Source organism: Patella vulgata, chromosome 6 (genome assembly GCF_932274485.2).
Source record: "Patella vulgata chromosome 6, xgPatVulg1.2, whole genome shotgun sequence".
NCBI lineage: Eukaryota > Metazoa > Mollusca > Gastropoda > Patellidae > Patella > Patella vulgata.
Window position 1 is genome coordinate 7115018 of NC_065884.2, and position 22490 is coordinate 7137507.

General features: G+C 37.9%; 2 long non-coding RNA genes across 2 annotated transcripts; both read right to left on the minus strand.

Moving 5' to 3' along the window:
- Positions 1 to 1652: 1652 nt before the first annotated feature.
- Positions 1653 to 4642, minus strand: LOC126824994 (uncharacterized). The gene is made up of 3 exons (XR_007681730.2): positions 4520 to 4642; positions 2849 to 3058; positions 1653 to 1819 (listed from the first exon to the last, which is right to left on the minus strand). It is a non-coding gene; the product is annotated as an uncharacterized LOC126824994 (long non-coding RNA).
- An 8429-nt stretch (positions 4643 to 13071) lies between these two features.
- Positions 13072 to 17198, minus strand: LOC126824967 (uncharacterized). The gene is made up of 3 exons (XR_007681683.2): positions 17043 to 17198; positions 14659 to 14868; positions 13072 to 13224 (listed from the first exon to the last, which is right to left on the minus strand). It is a non-coding gene; the product is annotated as an uncharacterized LOC126824967 (long non-coding RNA).
- Between the last annotated feature and the right edge of the window lie 5292 nt (positions 17199 to 22490).

A 22490-nucleotide genomic window follows, 5' to 3' on the forward strand; every position in this document is an offset into this window, starting at 1 on the left:
GTTCACGTGCTAACCATTCGTCCACTATATGCCCTTTAAAAACATACCTGGTTATTATTAATTTATGATACTATCATTAATTTTTTTATTAAAAGTCCTACTTTATAAACGTAAATGTGATACATATCAAGTGTCATCAAGTGTCGTCATTAGCAACAGATAATTTGTCAATACGTAATTATTATATGATCATTCTTTGTAGATGAAAATAGTAAATACAGTTAATATATAATTATGTAGGTTGATAATGTCATTATAAATGTCATATTACGTTGTCACGTTATACAACTCACAGAAAATTAAACACGTGCCAGGGACTATTCTGTATACATTTTAAAGTGGAAATATCGGTTTCATCGATACATTAAAGGGAATTGTAACATGGATGGGAAATATTCATTTGTGCTTTTCGTTGAATAAGCAGAGTGTTTTCCCTCTTGTAGACTGGCTGGAGTGCAATAACTAGACAGTTCCAATGCTATTGTTTTCCCTCTTGTAGACTGGCTGGAGTGCAATAACTAGACAGTTCCAATGTTATTACACACTTTTGCTGGTTCACGCTAGTTTTAGTAGATATCATATAGAGAAGTGTGTGTGTGTGTGGGGGGGGGGGTCTGTGCAATAACAACGAGCATGTTGAGAAGGTGTCATGTTACAAGTCATTTATAGCACGCTTCATTCGTTAACAGGTTTAACCCCTCGGCCTACGGCCTCGGAGTTTAAACCTGTTAACTCAATGAAAGCCGTACTATAAATATAACTTAATTTTGAATAAAACCATTATTGAAAACCTAAGGAACGACGTACTAATGATTCAAATTACCACAATATTTAAAGAGGATTTATAACATTAAAGGAGCTAAATCGCTAATATTTTGGGCCTAGAAATTGGCACAAATGGGTCGCAACATATATAATAATGTAATATGAATTTATATAAACTGTTTTACATTCAACCGTTTCCGTTTTACTGTGAATTGTCATCAGAATTACGCCAGAAATACGCCAGCAGTCTCAGCCGAAAGACAGTTTCTAGCGTCTGGTTATTCCAGTCAATAGTATATATTGCGTATGCTCTCCAAATAACAATGTGGCATCACCGTTTGACATGACTTGTGGAATATGTCTATCCTCATTCTTTGAGCACATTGTTACAAATGGCGCTGAAACGCATTATGGTACACGATTCATTTACCAATGGTAAAATGTTTATTTTGTCTTAAATATTGGATATCAGAAGGCCATCTTTTCCAGGTAAGTCCACAACACCAATGCTGATTTAAATTGCAAAAAAATTCGTGTTTTCAATGTCGAAGATTTTGGATGATATTGAGTTACAGACTTAGCTACTTTAAAGGGGCAGCCATTTTGAGGTCATGTGATAACAATGATGTCCCCTGATTCATAATAATTATGCATAGTGCAGCTTTAAGCGATGTTGGACTACAATATGACATGGCGAGGCTTTAAGCGGCGTTGGACTACATTATGGAATGGTGGCGATTTAAGCGGCGTTGGACTTCAATATGACAGTGGGGCTTTGGACTACGATATGACATGGTGGGAATTTAAGCGACGATGGAGTAGAACTTGGACATAAACCCAGCCATACAAAGAATATTTAGCAAATCAAGTTAGACACAAATAACCCAAAGCATTAGCATTTGTTTTATTTCATACACTTTATTTTTTATTTTTATTTTTTTTGCATTCCGGTCTTTATGTTTAGACACTGCGACATTTTCCTGGACTAGTCCAAAGTGAAATCCTTCGATTGTCCACGTTTGGTGACGTCACACATTTCAAACCAGTTTGACATCTGTGTAAATAAAAAACAATAAAAAATATAACATAATATAGACAAGCACGTCTTAAAGGGACAATAACACTCTTGCTGGCTTGACATCTCCAGAAAATAAAAAAATAGCCTTATTCTAAGTACTAGATGTGTTAGTGTCTTACCTGTTGTGTTGATTATCCATTAAATCAGGCTTTTCAAATCATTTAGTTGAATTTTTCCAATTTTTTAAATAAGGTGTGTTAAGATGAAATTTATATCACCAATTAATAGGAATATTGTAAAATAGTACAATTTGTTGACCAGACTATAGATTGGGACATATTATTCAGTTACAACAAGAGTGTTATTGGGTCTTTAATGAATATAGGCTTATACGTGACAAGGAGTAGGGTCGCCTGTCAAACCTCGTGGGTTTTCTCCGGGTCATTTCGGACTAACATAATATAAACACGCACGTCTTAATGAATTTAGGCGGCTGGGTGGTCGAATGGTTAACGCATTTGATCACAAGGTCTGTCATTGAGTTAAGTGGCTTGGTTTTCAATCACCGCTTATACGTGACAAGGTGTTGGGTCGCCTGTCAAACCGCATGGGACCCGGAGAAAACCTACGAGGTTAGACAGGCGACCCTACTCCTTGTCACGTACAACCGGGAAATCGACACCAAGCCAGTTGACTCAATGAAAGACCTTATATTACAGCGCGCAGGTGCTAACCATTTGGCCACCCAACCCCCGATAGTATAGATAAACGACAAACAAATACTTAAAGTGGCGTTAATCAATAACGTCAATGAAAATAATTATCACAAGATTTAGATCTAAATTAAAATCAATTCGGAAAAACGAAATTATTTAACATTATTTATATCACTTGAGAAACTTAATTATTATGGTTTTATATTTAACAACAATCCCATCAGCTTCGTTCTACCCAAGCAATGCCATTACGCCTGAGAGTGAGAGAGAGGGAGAGAGAGAAAGAGAGAATTAGAAAATTACTTGAACGAAGATTATTGGTGTTACTATAACCAACTGTACTAGTTACCTCGGATCGTAAAGACCACTACAGCTCTGATTCTCTTTACGAGCACATCTTTCACAACAACCACATACCGGAGGAACAGCTTCACAATCAGCTCGTAAAGTAGGACACCGACTTTTCCTTTCTGGTGTACAGGAATGACATTCATATCCTTCTGATCTACCAACCCATGTTACTGCTACAAGAGCACATACTGCAACTAACAACTTCATACTGAAACAAATGGTAATTTATATGAGTTTCTATGGTACTTGGTCTACCAACCCATATAATACGTAGTAACAATATAAGTTTCTAATCTTGGTATTTGATCTACAAGCCCTTGTTACTGCTACTTGATACTACAATTACAAACTTCGTACTGAAACGAAATGAAATGAAATAAAGTTGAGTTTAACGTCCCACTGTTCTGCTCCAACTGGGCTAATGAAGACAGGTATACATCATACAGTGTGCTATGACGCAATTTTTGCCCGGACAGCGGCGCTACGGCCGGCTCTTATATTGAATTCCAACTGTCAATCGATCCAATGTGTACACATTTAAACATGTATTTAGATGATGAACACTGCTAGACATCGCTTTTTTTATTAATCCGTAGTAAGATGATCGTTTATATCAACATAAATACATTAAAGCACCCCACCGTTCGAGTACACAAAACTCTGCTTTGAAAGCAAGCTATCCTATATACATGTACTTTGTTAGAAATCTGCAGTGCTTGGAATTAATGACTGACTAATTATAATCCAAACGTTTTTAGACTACTGTGGAAGAAATTAAACATACATTACGCAAGAGCTAAATCCGCCTATTGCAGGTCTTTCTTTAGGCCCGAAATGTTATCTAAATTATTAATTAGACATTAATTAACTTCTCCAGACCATAATCAACTCGGCGATATTTACTGGATTAGGATCCGATTTGCTGCATAACTTTCAATCATGATTAAATCATGAAATGGATAATCGAGAATATTTTTTTTATATCGTACGGACTTAAATAATTAATGATCGAGGCTGGGTCGAAAATTCAATCGCTAAATTCTGGGTTCAGAGTGGATCACTTTGACTGAAATTTTCAGCAAATTCCTTTTACAGTACCTTGTTTTTAACTATTATAGTGAGAACTGTCAGCTCTTTATCTAATCTCCCATAATGTATCTTTAATGTCTGACTAATGATGAGCATTAATATCAACATGATCAAATTTTATAAATAATTCTTCCGCTGGGTGGCGATACCCTCTTTGAGACACCGGCCTATCAGATACGTTTTAGATGGGGAGGTTGGATGGCTGAATGGTTAGCGTGCGCGCGCTGTATCATAAAGTCTGTCATTGAGTCGACTGGCGTGGTTTCCAATCCCCGGTTGTACGTGGCAAGGAGTAGGGTCGCCTGTCCAACCTCGTGGGTTTTCTCCGGGTCCTCCCACTGCTAAAGACCCCTACGCGCAAGCGAATTATGTAAATAAAATTAAACCATATGTTGGTCCCGAAATGACCTAGTTTGTGTCGAGTGGACGTTAAACCCCATTCCTCTCTCTCTCTCTCTCTCACACGTTTTAGATGGCAAATGTATTTGCCAACATTTAGGATCACGACTGTAGTTCAGTTTTAAAAACCATTAGAATTTGGGTATTAAATCGAAAAATAAAGCAATTGCCATGCACTTACCTGTTTTCAGCTTTATCGACTAATGTTGAATGTGGTCTGTATGATTTGTTCTCTATTTATATAATGTATTGATGCTGATAGTGTTTGATCTTATATTTGAGTAATTAAGTAGCTTAATGATATCTACTATTTGGTAAAGGTTACCTCTATTGTAGGAACTATTAACAGATGACCAACCTTTTACTAACCATGAGTCAATATCTCCCGCCAAAAGGCAACACCTAGTAACTCACTTTTTTTTATCAAATTTGTAGTTACTAGGATATGTGCTTCCTGTTGTACTAGATATTCCAATCTTTTGATTTTGAAAGCAGTTACACCCATGACACAACCTAGCAACTTCCTTCATTTGCTTAGTATGCCACAGAAAAACCTAGTAACTCAATAGTCAAGTCAATTGATAAAACTGGGGTTTAATATTCATTCATTACGTTTTCCTTTGTTTTCTCAAAATAAGAAAAAAGTGAATGACTAGGTGTTGTCTTTTGACGGGAGTTATGTTCCCACACTAATTCGGATGTGATATACAACTCTTGTACCCCCGTTTACTTCTTGTAAACATATATCTATAGACATAATTTCATTTTTACATGATAACTTTTGAGTCTGTTTCTGTTTCGAATAATAAATTCGCCATAAAATAAAAGTCTTACTTTATTATCATCACATGGATGAAATGCGTCATTCCTGCCACAAACTATAGTTAATATTTATCTACTCAGTAAAGAAATCTGCAACGTTGTCCCAATATCTCATCGTTAAATATACAAATATGAAATGTACGTGTGTATATACCTTTTTTGGGGGGGGGGGGGGGATCACGTGGCTAAGTGGGTAAGACGCTGGCTCGCTAGCCTGGAGGTCGAGTGTTCAATCCCTGCATTGGCCGAGAAAGTTCATCCAGATTTTCCGGCGTGGTTTCCCCTTGTCAGTGATGCAGGACAAAGGGCCTGACAAGGACAGCTGTCTAGTGGCTCGGATGGGACGAAAAACAGGTTCCGTGTACATATTGGCGTGAACGAAAAAGATCCCTCGGCAATTGGAATTCGATATAAGAGTAGGCCGTAGCGCCGCTGCCCGGGCAAAATTTCCCTCATAGCACACTGTATTGCGTATACCCGTCTTCATTAGCCCAGTTTAGGAGCAGAACAGTAGGACGTTAAACCCCATTTCATTTCATTTCGATACAAGGTGTATAACCAGAATTTTCCCTTGATGAAGTTCGATAATAAACATTGTTGCCATAAGTAAAGTGAGAAGCAATATGATTGACCCCGGCCCACAAAGCGTAATAGAAATTGTACTTTACTTGAATACCAACGGTTTTCATCAGCATCCTCAACCTTTTCTTCTTCCTTTTCAGGTCTTCCATACATAACAATTTGATTAAAATACAGATCTATATTTCGTTTCGTACTTTCGACTGTCAAGGGATCTTTTACGTGCACGCCAATGTGTACACGGGACCTCAGTTTTTCGTCCCATCCGAACGACTAGACAGCTGTCCTTGTCAGGCCCTCCGTTCTACATCAATGACAAGGGGGGATCACGCCGGACAATCTGGATGAACTTTCTCGGGCAATGCAGGGATCGAACACCACACCCCCAGGCTAGCGAGCCACCGTGACCCACCCCTTATACCAATTCAACTGTAATGTACTTGAATATAAAGAATTAAACTACATCCTGTATATTTTTATATGATCTGATGTTGTTACATATGTTTATTTGAGATGAGATTATTTCTGTCGTGCACCAAATTTAACCCCATTGAGCAACTGCGCCATATGTTGGATCAGCATTAGATAAGAAACCTCATCCCTCAATTCTACGTCTCGCGAGATAAAGCCAAGCTCACAACCCGGTGTACATGTTTTGACACGCACGGGTCGTATTGTTTGGTAGCTCGCAGACCACGCAGTCGCCAAAAAACGGGTGAAATGCTGGATGTGCAGGAACAAAAGTATCTACGGCTAGTCTGCTGTATTCTACGGTGCCGACCACACGCAAGCGACGCAAAAGTCGCCTCCTCACAGCTTTTCAGGTCAGATCTCATAACCGTTGCGTTTGTTTTGAACATGCGATCACGGAGACCACAGCACGATATCTGGCGTTTCCATCACGCTATTACGACGCTAATGACGATCTCGACGCGCTCTGGGACCATTTTCCGTCGCCGTAGCAGCACAGTAGGGACGCCACCCCGGTCTGACGGAGGCATAAAGGCGAGAGAGAGAGAAATGGGGTTTAACGTTCACTCGACACAAACCAGGTTATTTCGGACTAAATATGGTTTAATTTTATTTCAATAATTCGCTTGCGCGTATGGGTCTTTAGCAGTGGGAGGAAACCGGAGGACCCGGAGAAAACCTACGAGGTTGGACAGGCAACCCTACTCCTTGTCACGCACAACCGGGGATTCGAAACCACGCCAAGAAAATCTTTAAATTATCGCTAAACAACTCAGATATAAACGATGAAGTAAAGCATAAACATTTGGGCCTTGTTTTCAGTAAGTCGTGTAACTGGGATGTACATGTAGATTACCTTACGTCCAAAATAAGCAAACTGATAAATTATCTGCGAAGTTTTAAATACCGTCTAAAACGAAAAACGCTAAAAACTATATATAACTCATTCATTCTTCCAATTTTCGATTATGCAGATTGTGTATGGAATAATTGTTCTAAAGATAAATCAACCCAACTTGAAAAACTTCAACTCGACGCATTGCGTACTATAACCGGTCTTTCACGTGGTACCTCTCATAATATACTTTATACGGAAACTGGAAGTTGCCAGCTTCAATTAAAACGCTATCAACATAAAATAATACTTTTCTACAAAATTTTAAATGGACTAGTTCCTAAATATCTAACTGATATAGTTCCACCTCTTGTCTCCGCTGACCAACCATACCGTCTAGAAAACTCAAACCAAATTAAGCAAATAAACTGTAGAAAATTACTTTACCAGAATCATTTATTTCCATCTTCTGTTAAACAGTGGAATGATCTAAGTCTTCCAATAAAATATTCCAAAACTATTTCCGAATTCAAAACTAAATTAAAATCAAGCATGCACTTAATCAAAACTAATGCCCACTACTATATAGACGAAAGGCATCTACAGATAATCCATTGTAAACCTCGAAACTCAAAGAGCGATTTAAACCTTCACAAGTGTTTGATGCATATATCAGAACATCCATCCTGTTTATGTGGTCAAGGTGTCGAAGATTGCGAACATTATTTCTTACACTGTCCACTATACAACTCTCAACGAAAAATAACAATAAATAAATTAGATCTTGAACATAAAAACATACAAACAATACTTTCTGGAAACACCGCTATTTTTTTGAGGACAATTCTTTCATCGTTGAAATCGTACATGATATTATCAAACTAACTAAACGCTTTAAAACTGCCTAGATCATTACCCCCCCCCCCCCACACACACACACACCTTTGAAAGCAGGTGTACTCATAAAACTTGGCGAACTAATTTGGGGCCTTGGCATCGACATTGTATTATTGAATATCTACCGTCATAATCTACGGGGGGGGGGCAGAATGGTTAGCACGTGCGCACTGTATCCTCCGGTTTCCTAACACTTCTAAAGACCCCTACGCGCAAGCGGATTATTGAAATAAAATTAAACCATATGTTAGTCCCGAAATGACCTAGTCTGTGTCGATTGGACGTTAAACCCCATCTCTCTCTCTCTCTCTCTCTCTCTCTCTCTCTCTCTCTCTCTCATAATCTACTTGTATGTATATTGCACGTTCTTTCCAAGGGATCGTTACCTTCACCACCCTGTAAAATATGTAAATCAAATATATCCAGTCGTCTAACTTCTCAATGATCATTGTTTATGGAAGCGATTTTACATTAGCAGCAGCAATGCTTGTTATTGTATCCATATATAGTATGTTAAATATATCTGTGACTAACTAATGAAACAAAATACTCTTTTAGGTCGCGACTGGAGCATGTGAAACGGGTTAAATAAGATTATAATTATACAGTACGTATCAGATAGTACAATCTAGTATAATATGATTTGATTATTAGATAATTACTACTTCTATTCTGTAATCAACTCATAATTGTGCAGTACTTAACTGTAAAACAATATTTATTATAATAATTGCACGAGATGTAATTTGCAAGTTAAATTATTGTTTATATCACAGCTAAAGACGTAGTTAGATTTCATTCACATCGTTCACACAGATCAGCTACACCCCCCTAAAACATATAGTAAAATCAGGTCAAATACCAACCATAGACCTAATGTCTCTTTATATTGAAATATTAATGATTCGTATACGACTATCGCGGTATACGAGGACTTTTGCATACACAAATTAAACCATAGTCCTCCTAAGGTGACCACGATTGAAATCGTGGTTTTAATCGGATAATCGTGGTGCATATATATTGTGGTCGGTCGTAGCAATCGTGTTGATCGTATCGAAACGTAACTGCGTGGATTCATTAGGGACAATCCTGTCGTAACGCATCGCACGGCACTGGGAACCTAGCATAAGCAGTGACACATGTAATACAAGAGTACGTGTGTTGTCCTAGAACAACTGGTACCGCTTTTCGAGGGAGAAGTTCACATACAATACACAAACCATCTTCCTCGTTAGCTGCTCTAGAACGGCGGGTGCAGCTTCTTGCAGGAGATGTTCACATACAATACACAAACCATCGTCCAAGTTAACTGCTCTAGAACCCCTGGTACGGCTTCTTGTAGGAGAAGTTCACATACAATACACAAACCATCGTGCAAGTTAGCTTCTCTAGAACGGCCGGTGCAGCTTCTTGCAGGAGACGTTCACATACAATACAAGCTGTGGTTTAAATGGACATTATTCAAGAGCTAACCCTACCTATTGCATGTCTTTCTGTATGCCTTAAATGTTATAAAATAGTCAATTATTTATTAGAGATTTATTAACTTACCAAAACAATAATCAACTCTCGCTGCTTTAGATTTAAATACGATTGAGGTTACTAATTTAATTCAGTAGTGGATAATCGAGACTTTGTTTATTACCGTAATAACAATATCGATGACAATCGAGACTACACTGTTTTTTAATGCCGATGAATCGGCCCAGAATGAAGTAATTTGACCTGACATTTCCCTTTCTCATTATGTTTTTTGTATCCGAATCTTACATAACGCCCTTTATGTCGTGACATGGTACATCTTTCTAGCCGATCCTGGGATCGAAACGTCGTAATTAAGAAACTTGACTCTATGACACGCATTGTTTGATCCCCACCCCCTCTTCAATACGATGATTCCCCCTTGTCAGTGATACAGGACGGAGGACCTGACCAGAACAGCTGTCCAGTCGTTCGGATGGGACGAAAAACCGAGGGTCCGTGTACACATTGGCGTGCATGTAAAATATCCCTTGACAGTTGGAATTCGATATAAGAGTTATTTTAGTGTACAAATGTCAAAATACAACAAATGAAGAAATAATTAAGGACTATGAATTAAGAACTAAGATTTAAATTAAAGAATTAAATTAAACAAAAATACATTTTACAAATCTGATATGACAAAATGTTGATTTTAAGATACAAATGTTTATTTTAGTGTACAAATGTCGAAATACGACAACACATGAAGAAATAGGAATTATGGACTATGAATTAAGAACTAAGAATTAAGAACACTGAATAAAGAGCTGTTTGGTCTTCCATATGTATGGCGTATGCCCGTTTTCATTAGCCCAGTAAACACGTACACATTGAACAAAAGTGAATGTGAAAAATAAACATATCAAGCACGTGGCGCGCAGGCTCTACGATCAGAAATGTCAAACTGAATTGAAATTGACATTCTTATTTTTTTATTCTTCTGTGTTTAGCAGACGTGAAATGCCAACATTGATATCTTTTTTTATTTTGTTGTCATAACATTTAATACAACCCAGACACCTGCCACAAACCAGAAAGACAACCTGAACATATAGACAACCTGAACGTGACTAACATTGACATCATGTGCAGTATTGGACATGTGTTTGATCTCTGTATTGTCACCGCTTCGACCACATTGATCCTTAGTAAATATTCGATTGGCCACAAATCTATATTTCGTTTCGCTTTTTTATACTTTCGATGGCCTACACTACATGAAGATCTGGCCAGTTTTTAGAGATTAGTTTAGATAGAGAGAGAGAGAGAAATGGGGTTTAACGTCCACTCGACACAAACTAGGACTAACACACGGTTCATTTTTATTTCAATAATTCGCTTGCGCGTAGGCGTCTTTAGCAGTGGGAGGAAACCGGAGGACCCAGAGAAAACCCACGAGGTTGGACAGGCGACCCTACTCCTTGCCACATACAACCGGGGAAACCAAACCACGCTAGTTGACTCAATGGCAGATCTTATGATACAGCGCGCACGTGCTAACCATTCGGCCATCCCCCCGCCCATATATACATTTAGACCATTTTAGTCTATTTAAACATACATTATGCAAGAGCTAAATCTGCCTATTGCAGGTCTTTCTTTAGATCTGAAATGTTTTCTAAATTATTAATTAGACATTAATTAACTTATTCAGGCCATAATCAACTCTCGATGTCGTCGGATTTCTCCGATATTAAATAGATTAGAACAGTTCAGCCATATTTTGATTTAAGCTAAAAATGGAGGAGCGAGACTTAGCTTCGAACAACCAGTACGGTGGCTGAAATTACTGCACGCGTCTCGTCGAAAATTCAAAGTCTGATATCTTCGCTCGCAATAGAGTAATTATAGCAAGAATGGCTAGCTCTTTATCTAAATCTTACATACTGTATCTTTAAGGTTCTAAAGAATAGAGCCATATGCCCTTTAAAAACATACCTGGTTATTATTCATTTATTTATTAAAAGTCCTACTTTATAAACGTAAATGTGATACAAATCAAGTCTCCTCCTTAGCAACAGATAATATATCAAATACGTAATTATTATAATGGTCATTCTTTGTAAATGAAAATGGTAAATACAGTTAATGTATAATTTTGTAGGTTGATAATGTCATTATAAATGTCATATCACGTGCCAGAAACTATTCTGTATACATTGTAAAGGGGAAATATTTATAACATAAAATGGGCATTGTGGGAGATTAGAGAATGAGCTGGCAATTCTCAATAGCTAGATAATGTAAAAGGAATATGCTGAAAATTTCAGTTAAATTGATCCATTTGGAATCTCGATTATCATTACTAAACAACATGTCTCGATTATACATTTTTGGATAATGAGCGTTGAGCAACAGGTTCAGTAAATATCGCAGGCTAGGGGTGACATCGAGAGTTGATTGTGGTCTAATTGATAATTTAGATAACATTTCAGGCCTAAAGAAAGACTAGCAATAGGCAGATTTGCCCCTTGTATAATGCATGTTTAAGCAAGAAAAAAAAAACATATTTCATTATAGATTAGGTACCTAACAACCAACGGGATTTATTACATAGTAAATTTTGAATAGCTTGCGTTTCAACTTCATATGTTTGTTGCGGCTTATAAACACTCCTATTTAAAGCTATGAGCAGAGGAACGTATTATTTCGTCCAGAGCCGTAACTAGCTCAGAGCAAGGAGGGGGGGGGGGAGTGTTCTTAGGGGTGCTGTAAAATTGACGGACAATGTATACCTATGGTCGACAATTTTTTCACATAGAGGGTGGGGGGGGGGGACTTTTTGAAGAGTTACGGGCCTTATTTCGTCTGATCACGCCGATTTAAATTCGCCAGCGATTTTTTTTTAAGGCCGATCACAAATGGTCATACGTAGCAGTCGTCTCGAGAAAGTACACCGCTTTGCGAGAATATTACGCCGATCCGGTGACTTGTACAAAATGGCGGATCGCCAAAATTGTAAGATTGCTGTCGTAGTTGCTATTTATTTGATACTAATAAAACGTAGACGAGTTCGTTGGACAAATCACCAATGTGATGACAATGATGTCCACTGATTCATAATAATTATGCATAGTGCAGCGTTAAGCGATGTTAGTCTATAATATGGCACGGCGAGTCTTTAAGCGATGTTGGACTACAATTTGACATAGTGCGGCTTTAAGCGATGTTGGACTACAATATGACATAGTGCGGCTTTAAGCGATGTTGGACTACAATATGGTATAGTGGGGCTTTAAGAGGTGTTGGAATATAATATTCCTTTAAGCGATGTTGGACTACATTATGGCATGGTGAGGCTTTAAGCTATGTTAGACTACAGTATGAAAGTGTGGCTTTAAGCGGTGTTAGACTACAATATGACATAGTTCGGCTTTAAGGTGTGTTGGACTACAATATGACATAGCGCGGCTTTAAGGTGTGTTGGACTACAGTATGACAAGCGGTGTTGGACTACAATATGACATGGCGGCTTCAAGCGGCGTTGGACTACAATATAATAATGAGGATTTAAGCGGCGTTGGACTGCGATATGGCATGGTGGGAATTTAAGCGATGTTACAAACAATATTTAGTAAATCAAGTTAGACACAAATAACCCAAACATTTTCTTTTGTTTTATTTAATACAATTTATTTTTCTCGTATCCCAGTTTTTACGGTTAGACTCTGCGACAAATTCCTCGACTAATCCAAGGTGAAATCCTTAGATTCCCCCCGTTTGGTGATGTCACACATTTCAAACCAGTTTCACATCTGCATAAATAAAAAAAAATATAAGTAAAATAAAATAATGAATTTAGGGGTTATTATTATTTTGGTGAATCAGAGAGAGAGAGAGAAAGAGAGAGAGAGAGAGATAAATGGGGTTTAACGTCCACTCGACACAAACTAGGTCATTTCGGGACTAACATACTCCGCCCAAGACCACTCAGATCAATAGAGAAGTCCACTCAGTCAAAGACAGAAGACCACTTTGGTTAAGACTGTGTCATCATTATTGAGGTGAAATACAATGTGCAGTACTCATACCCAACAAGTTGTTATGGAGAGAAAGAAATGGGGTTTAACGTCCACTCGACACAAACTAGGTCATTTCGGGACTAACATATGGTTTAATTTTATTTACATAATTCGCTTGCGCGTAGGGATCTTTAGCAGTGGGAGGAAACCGGAGGCCCCGGAGAAAACCCACGAGGTTGGACAGGCGACCCTACTCCTTGCCACGTACAACCGGGGATTCGAAACCACGCCAGTCGACTCAGAGACAGACTTTATTATACAGCGCGCGCACGCTAATCATTCATCCATCCAACCCCCCTCATTGTCTTCTGGGGTATATTTCCTTTGTTTATTACGAATGACACTCGAAACCCCTTTGTCCATACAGTACACACTCTCGTGTACTGTGACTTGAATATTCGATATTAGGACCCTTTAATTAATTCTACAGCAGTATCCATTGAAATGGACCATATGTTGAACTCTAATTCGAATATCATGGATATTGTTGAGTCAGATGTTAAGATGACAATCTGATTATAATACAGATATTTCGTTCATTTTTTATACTTTTGAATACCTCCACTACATAAAGATCTGACTGGTTGTATTGGAAGGTCGCGTCAGAGGTCATACGGATGGCTTTTGACCCTATGACATCAGACATTTGCTTAACCAATGAGCATTGATGTTTCTAGTGGGATACCCACCGTTCCGTGCATCGCACGCCAACCACTCGCCGCAACAACCCGTTTCATTGCCTAATTCCCCCACATCAACCAGAAATCGGGATATATAACAACTCTTTCAGAGACCCCAGTGTAGTCAAGACAAGTGAAACAAAACGAAACTAAAAAGGATCTGTATTTTGATCAGATGGTTAAGCTATTCTAAAAAGGTGTAGCGAACTTAAGTTATGTCGGATAAATTTTCTGTGAAATGTTGGTCGATAATATAGATAAACTTGAAACAATTACTTTAGGTAGCGTTAATTGATGTCATTACACCTGAGAGTGAGATAAATGTTCTGTGAAATGTTGGTCGATAGTATAGATAAACTTGAAACAATTACTTTAGGTAGCGTTAATTGATGTCATTACACCTGAGAGTGAGATAAAATAAGGAAATTACTTGAATAAATATTATTTGTTTAGTATTGGTATTACTATAATCAACTGTACTAGTTACCTCGCATCGTAAGCACTACCACATCTCTCGTCTTCTTTAAGAGCACATCTTTTACAACACCCGCAGATATCAGAAACTGTTTCACAATCAGCTCGTAATGTAGGACACCGACTTTCCCTTTCTGGTGTACAGGGATGACATACATATCCTTCTGATCTACCAACCCATGTTACTGCTACTAGAGCACATACTACAACTAACAACTTCATACTGAAACAAACGGTAATTTATATAATGAAAAGAAATTGGTTTTAACGTCCTACTGTTATGCTACGACTAATGAAAACGGGCATACGCCATTCAGCGTGCTATGAGGGAAATTCTGCCCGGACAGCGGTCTTGTCTTATTTCGAATTCCATCTGTCAGGGGATCTTTTACGTGCAATCCAATGTGTACACGGGACCGCGGTAATTGGTCCCATCCGGACCACGAGACCGCTGTCCTTGTCAGTCCCTCCGTCCTACACCACTGGGAAGGGGAAACCATGCCGGAAAATGTCCCCCCCCCCCCCGATTAACCCAGGGGTTAGTGGAGTAGAACGGAATGAGACCGCTGGGGATACCGCGCAGGTTTCATAATGGCAGACCAATTCAAACGAATTTGTTTGTTCTTTTGAATCGGAAAATTCTACTTGAAAATAGTGTTGAATTATCATGCATTTGTGTCAGACGTGTCGATTATTGATGACTTTTGGCAAACAAAGAAGAATTACGGTGAAAAACAGACCGTAAGGATTCCCAATTAACCTTAGAACCAAGATGGTGTAACGCGTTATTTTCATATTATAATAACGATGAGAGGACCTAGTCCGAACAGACACCGTTACGGGGGGGGGGGGGGGTGTGGATGGCTGAATGGTTAGCGTGCGCGCGCTGTATCATAAAGTCTGTCATTGAGTCGACTGGCGTGGTTTCGAATCCCCGGTTGTACGTGACAAGGAGTATGGTCGCCTGTCTTACCTCGTGGGTTTTCTCCGGGTCCTCCGGTTTCCTCCCACTGCTAAAGACCCCTACGCGCAAGCAAATTATGTAAATAAAATTAAACCATACGTTAGTCCCGAAATGACCTAGTTTGTGTCGAATGGACGTTAAACCCCATTTCTCTGTCTCTCTCTCTCTCTCTCTCTCTCTCCCTCCGTTACTAAAGTAACTATTGTCCAGGTTGCCTCACATACGCTTATTCATAGATGATATTATATGTTATGCTTTACTTGTAGAAATAGTGTCGTTGCGTTATTGTTTTCAAATTTATAGACAAGGAATAGAGAAATTAATGATGGCATTATATTGTATTAATAATTAATATATTTTATTTATCTATTTATTTATTTATTCTTCAAGTAAAGTTTACAACATGACAATAAATTAATGTATTATAATAAGAACTAGGGTAGCATAAATACAGATATGTATATGAAAATAAGAACTATGTGCTACATTGTAAAGTGGGATGCCAAATGAGACAAGCATAGAGAAATATTGTCTTTTCAGAGATAAAATCATCAGAACAATCACAATATGTTGACATATTACCAACTTATTATTGCAGTATCTATCGCGCTATTGACCCCTATACGCTTCCATAGAAAACAGAGTAAAATTATTTGTGAATGCTTTGAAAACTCGGTCCCGGACTCATAAATTTTTCTCTTGGGAGGTGATACCCTGATTGAGCCATCGGAATAAAAGATATGATTGTCATGATGAATGTGTTTGGGATTGAGGGGTTGGGATTGCCTACTGGTCTAGAGTGCCGCGCTTCGACCTCTAGCTTGTCGGTCACCTCTGGCTTGCGGCTGTGGTTTCGATCCCCGATATGAGCGTATGTGGCTTTAAGACAGGGACGCCCTTATCAACCTCGTGGATTTACTCCGGATACTCCGTTTCCTCCCACAGGAAAGGCCCCTGAGCTTGCGCTAAGATAATAAAAATGAAAAATAAAAATTGTCTGCGATATCACCTTCGGTGGAAGCGATCATTAAACAGTAAAAACAACAACAACGAATGTATTTGGCAATATTTAAGATCACGACTGTAAAACACATATAAATAAATATAATAATGTCCAAAAGAAAGTATACACTGTGCATTTTGTGCTGCATCAACCAAAGTCGTTTTTCCATGGTATACGGTATTTGGGTAGAATGTCAATTCGTTTCAAATTTTTATTTTGCTTAGAAATGTTGAGTTTGGACGCAAGAGACAAACTCAGTAATGCTTTATCAAATGTTTTTAATCTAAACAAAACTTAGTCATACTTTTAGTGTGTATACTTTCTTTTGGACATCAGTATACATGAACCCCAGAAAAATAACTGAACCGTTTAATTCGGTTTTAATAAACCGTTATATTTTGTGTATTACAATAAAAAAATTATCACTTACCTGCTTTCAGCTTTATCGACTAATGTTGAATGTGGTCTGTATGATTTGTTCTCTATTTATATAATGCATTGATGGGTGTCATCTTTTTGATCATATATTCGAGTAATTATGTAGCTTAATGCCATCTACTATTTAGCAAAGGTTACCTCGATTATGTTAACTATTAACAGATGACACATAAAGGAGTGACCAACCTTTAACTAACCATGAGTCAATTTGTTCACACACTAATTCTAATGCGATATAGAACACCGCGTTTACTTCTTGTAAACATATAGACACAATTTCATTTTTACATGATAACTTTTGAGTCTGTTTCCGTTTCGAATAATAAATTCGCCATAAAATAAAAGTCTTACTTTATTATCATCACATGGATGAAATGCGTCAACGCGGCACGTTTGTCATTCCTACCACAAAATAGAGTTAACCTTTCTCTGCTCAGTAAAGAAATCTGCAAAAATAAAATCTATCGCAGCAACGTTGTCCCAGTATGGAGGAACACAACCAGTATCTTTAAATATACAAATATCAAATGTATATATATGTATAAGCTTGGTGGCTTTAACAACCATATTTGATTCAGGGTATCTGAATGGGATTGGATAATGGGCTTAGCCTATGTACATGAAATGAAATGAAATGAAATAGGGTTTAACGTCCTACTGTTCTGCTCCTAAACTGGGCTTATGAAGACGGGCATACGCCATACAGTGTACTATGAGGGAAATTTTGCCCGGGCAGCAGCGCTACGGCCTACTCTTATATCGAAATCCAACTGCCAAGGGATCTTTTACGTGCACGCCAATATGTACACGGGACCTCGGTTTTTCGTCCCATCCGAACGACTAGACAGCTGTCCTTATCAGGCCCTCCGTCCTGCATCACTGACAAGGGGAAACCACGCTGGAAAATCTGGACACCCGAACACCCAACCTCCAGGCTAGCGAGCCAGCGTCTTACCCATTTAGCCACGTGACCCCCCCCCCCCCCTATGTACATGAAATTAAATGAGATTTGAGACGGGTGCACAACATGCAGTGTGCTATGACGAAAAAATTGCGGCCTACTCTTATTTCGAATTCCTGGCGGTTGGATGGCTGAATGGTTAACGTGTGCAAGTCGAATAATAAGATCTGTGGTTGCGTCAACTGACGTGGCCTCGATGTTTAAACCTGTTAACTCATGAAAGCCGTGCTATAAATATAACTTAATTTTGAATAATACCGTTATTGAAAACCTAAGAAACGATGTACCAATGATTCAAATACCACAATATTTAAAGAGGACTTATAACATTAAAGGGACATTATGCGAGATTAGAGAACGACCTGGCAATTCTCAATAACTAGATAATGTAAAAGGAATATGCAGAAAATTTCAGTTAAATTGATCCAGTCTGAACCGAGATATTGGCTTTTGAATTTTAAGCGTAACCTCGATCATCATTACTAAACAAAATAGTCTCGATTATCCACGTTTGGATTTAAAGCTGAACTCCGGTTACAAAAATACCGAAATAATTAAATAAACAAAAGTTAACGCCCCCAAGCCGCCATATTTATTTCCAATTTGTGAAATAAATATGGCGGACATGGCGACCTGTGAAAATCTAATCTAAACTATCTGTTTATTGCATAGTATTAGTTATAATTACACTGGACATTATGCTGCGATAACTTTATGGGTGATTTACATATATGTGTAAGATATTCACAAGAAGACGTGGCAATAATAATAATAATATGAAGAAGACAATAGTGTGTGTAGGTGATATGTTTTAGTTGAAAATTTCAGGTTGGGGTAAGCCATCTGTTTGCATCTTTTGTTTTAAAGTAAAGCTTAGGCTATATTGTAGTAGACGCAGTTCATATAATTATTTACAGGCTTACCTGATCAGTCATTTTGCAATCTTCAATAATTTGGAATACTGTTGGGAAAAAATAGAGCAATCGGTGAAGCGTGTGTAGATAATAAAACCGGATGTGTACAGCTGGCTGACAAGAAACTAACTGGAAGTGAGATCGGCTAACCTTACCAGGTCATAAGCCTCCATGTCCGCCATATTTATTTCATAAATTGGAAACAAGTATGGCGGCTTGGGGGCGTTAACTTTTTTTTATTTAATTATTTCGGTATTTTTGTAATCAGAGTTCAGCTTTAATCATCAATGAGCGTTGAGGATCAGGTCCAGTAAGTATCGCAGACCAGCGATGACATCGAGAGTTGATTATATGGTCTAGATATTTAATTAATGTCTAATTAATAATTAAAGTAGCTAAGTCTCTAACTCAATATCATCCAAAATCTTCAACATTGAAAACACGATTTATTTGTAAAATTAAATCAACATTCATGTTGTGATCTTACTGGAAAAAGATGGGCTTTTGATATCCAATATTTAAGACAAATTAAATATTTTACCATTGGTACACGAATCGTGTACCATGATGCGCTTCAGCCCCAGTTGTATCAAGAGACTCAAGGGACAAGGCTAGACACATTGCACCAAGTCAAACGGCGTATGTAGACTGGAATAACCAGACGCTAGAAATTTGCACTCGCTTGAGACTGCTGGCTTATTTCGCCGAAGATAACTGATTTGAAATTGGAGTAAAAACGGAAACCATTGAATGTAAATCAGTTTATATACATTCATATTACAGTATTATATGCATTGCGATCCACTTTTGTCGATTTCTAGGTCCCAAATGTTAGCGATTTAGCTCCTTTAAGATAACATTTCAGGCCTATAGAAAGACCTGCAATAGGCAGATTTGGCTCTTGCATTATGTGTGTTTAAGCAAGAAAATAAACATACTTATTATAGATTATGTATATAATGTTTGTTGTGGTTTATTAACTCCCCTATTTAAAGCTATGGGCCGTAACTAGCCCAGAGCAATGGGGGGGGGGGGTAAGTGTTCTTCGTGCATTACCATGTTTTTATAAGTATAGAATGAATAAACACCCGTGAATGTACGGACTGTTTTTCTATTTTTCTCGTGTTCTCTTATCTAATGACATTCAATTACTTTTTTGAATTGTCAGATATAGTCTTACAGTCTCATATAACAACTTTTGATCTTCGAAGGAATTTTTAGTGAGCAGAAATTCGCCCATGTATCTGTTATCACCCGTCACTTCAGCCAGTTTTATAGAGGGATAACTCGTGTTTTCCTTTTGCGTTCGTCACTTCCTATTGTTGAAACATTGATTACTCATCTATCGTAGCAATGATCTCTGTGAAAAAATAATATTTGGAACGTGTTGAACCAGTTCTATCACATATGTGATAATGACTGGCACCAATATTGTCCTTTAAGCGATGCTGGAGCACAGTATGTCATGGTGAGGCTTTAGCTATGTTGGACTACAATATGACATAACGCATTAGCATTTGTTTTATTTCATACACTTTATTATTATTATTTTTTTGCATTCCGGTCTTTATGTTTAGACACTGCGACATTTTCCTGGACTAGTCCAAAGTGAAATCCTTCGATTGTCAACGTTTGGTGACGTCACACATTTCAAACCAGTTTCACATCTGTGAAAATAAAAACAATAAAAAAATATATAATATGATAAAAATACGCACGTGTTAATGAATTTAGGCGGTTTGGTGGCCGAATGGTTATCGCATTTGATCACAAGGTCTGTCATTGAGTTATGTAGCTTGGTTTGGAATCACCGCTTATACGTGATTGTCTCCCACTGCTAAAGAGCCATGCGCGTTAGCGAATTATTAAACGAAAATTGAAACTTGTGTTAGTCCCAAAATGACCTAGTTTGTGCGGAGTGGACGTTAAACCCCAACTCTCTCTCTTTCTCCCCCTCTTTCTCTCCCCCCTCTCTCTCTCTCCCCCCTCTCTCTCTGTTTCTCTCTCTCTCTGTTTCTCTCTCTCTGTTTCTCCCCCTCTTTCTCTCCCTCTCTCTCTCTCTCTTTTTCTCTCTCTCTGTTTCTCTCTCTCTCTCCCTCTCTCTCTCTCTCTCTTAATGAATGTGTTTGGAAGACAGCTATGTAATTAAAATAGTCATAATTCTTTGATTCGGTCGCAATTAAAATTGTCGATGGCGTTGGAAATCTTAATATCGCTGCTTTCATTTTCAGATATAACCCATGAAGATACTCTTTGTGTGGAATATGACTATATAAATAACATTATTATTATAGAAACAGTAAGTCAAAATTTAAGGCCAACCTTATCTTGAACCAATGATTCTCAACCAATGTGCCGCGAGATCTTCCTTAGTGTGCCGCGAAATTTTGATGCGAACATCCACGTGATCCCAATTGATTATTCACTGTCACTGGTGTCTACTGATAAGTTCATATTTAGTTTGAGTCATTCTATGTGGCTAGGACTGATCTCTGTCTACGGATGTATTCTATCACAGTATTTTGCAAAACTCAAATATTTTTCACGTATATTTAACCAGGTGTGCCGCTATTTTTCCATGTGTTGGCAAAAAAAGGTCGGGATTCACTGTCTTAATCTTTTGAAAACTAATATTTAATCATTCAGAACTTGCTACATCACAATCCGATGTAAAACGTAAGATCATACGTACCCTATTTTTATTTGTACTTAACTTACATTATGCAAGAGCTAAATTTGATTATTGCAAGTCTTAATTTAGGCTTCAGATGTTATAGAAATTATAAATTAGATCTTGATTTAAACAACAAGCCCAAAATCAACGCTGTAGACCCACGGATGGCTCGGCTGCAGCGCGGATTTAAAAAGGATTTCACTAATTAATTAAATCAAATATGGGGCAACCTGATGAAAATACGTCAGTTAGATCGAGGCTAAATGATAGAGTGTACTTAGCGAGGCCGCTGTAGAGCGTTTCAGTATGCCATTGAAAACTTTACTTGATAATCGAGATATGTAGGTGGAGTTAACGCCTGTCAATTAAACGATCGGCCAAGGTGAAGATTCATTTCGCTACCATTTCTAGTCAAATATTACAACGATGATAACTATGTTCAGAATAAAGTAATTTGACTGAAATTTTCAATATATTCTTCTTTCATCATCTACTTTTGAACTGTTATAGCAAGAATGGCCAACTCTCTATAAAAATCTCCCATAATGTATCTTTAACTAACATTATGGGAGATTAGATAAAGCGTTGGCAGTTCTCACTATAATAGATAAAAACTAGATAATGTAAAGGCAATTTGCTGAAAATGTCAGTCAAATTGATCCACTTGAACTGAGTTTTGGGATTGAAATTTCGGCCTAGCCTCGATCATCATTACTAAAGTCGGTACGATAAAATTCCTAGCCTCGATTATCCATTTCATGATTAAATCATGAATGAAAGTTAAGCAGTAAATATCGCAGGCTAGCTTTGGCATCGATCGAGGGTTGATTATGGTCTTGATAAGTTAATTAATGTCTTATTAATAATTTGGATAGCAATTCTGGCCTAAAG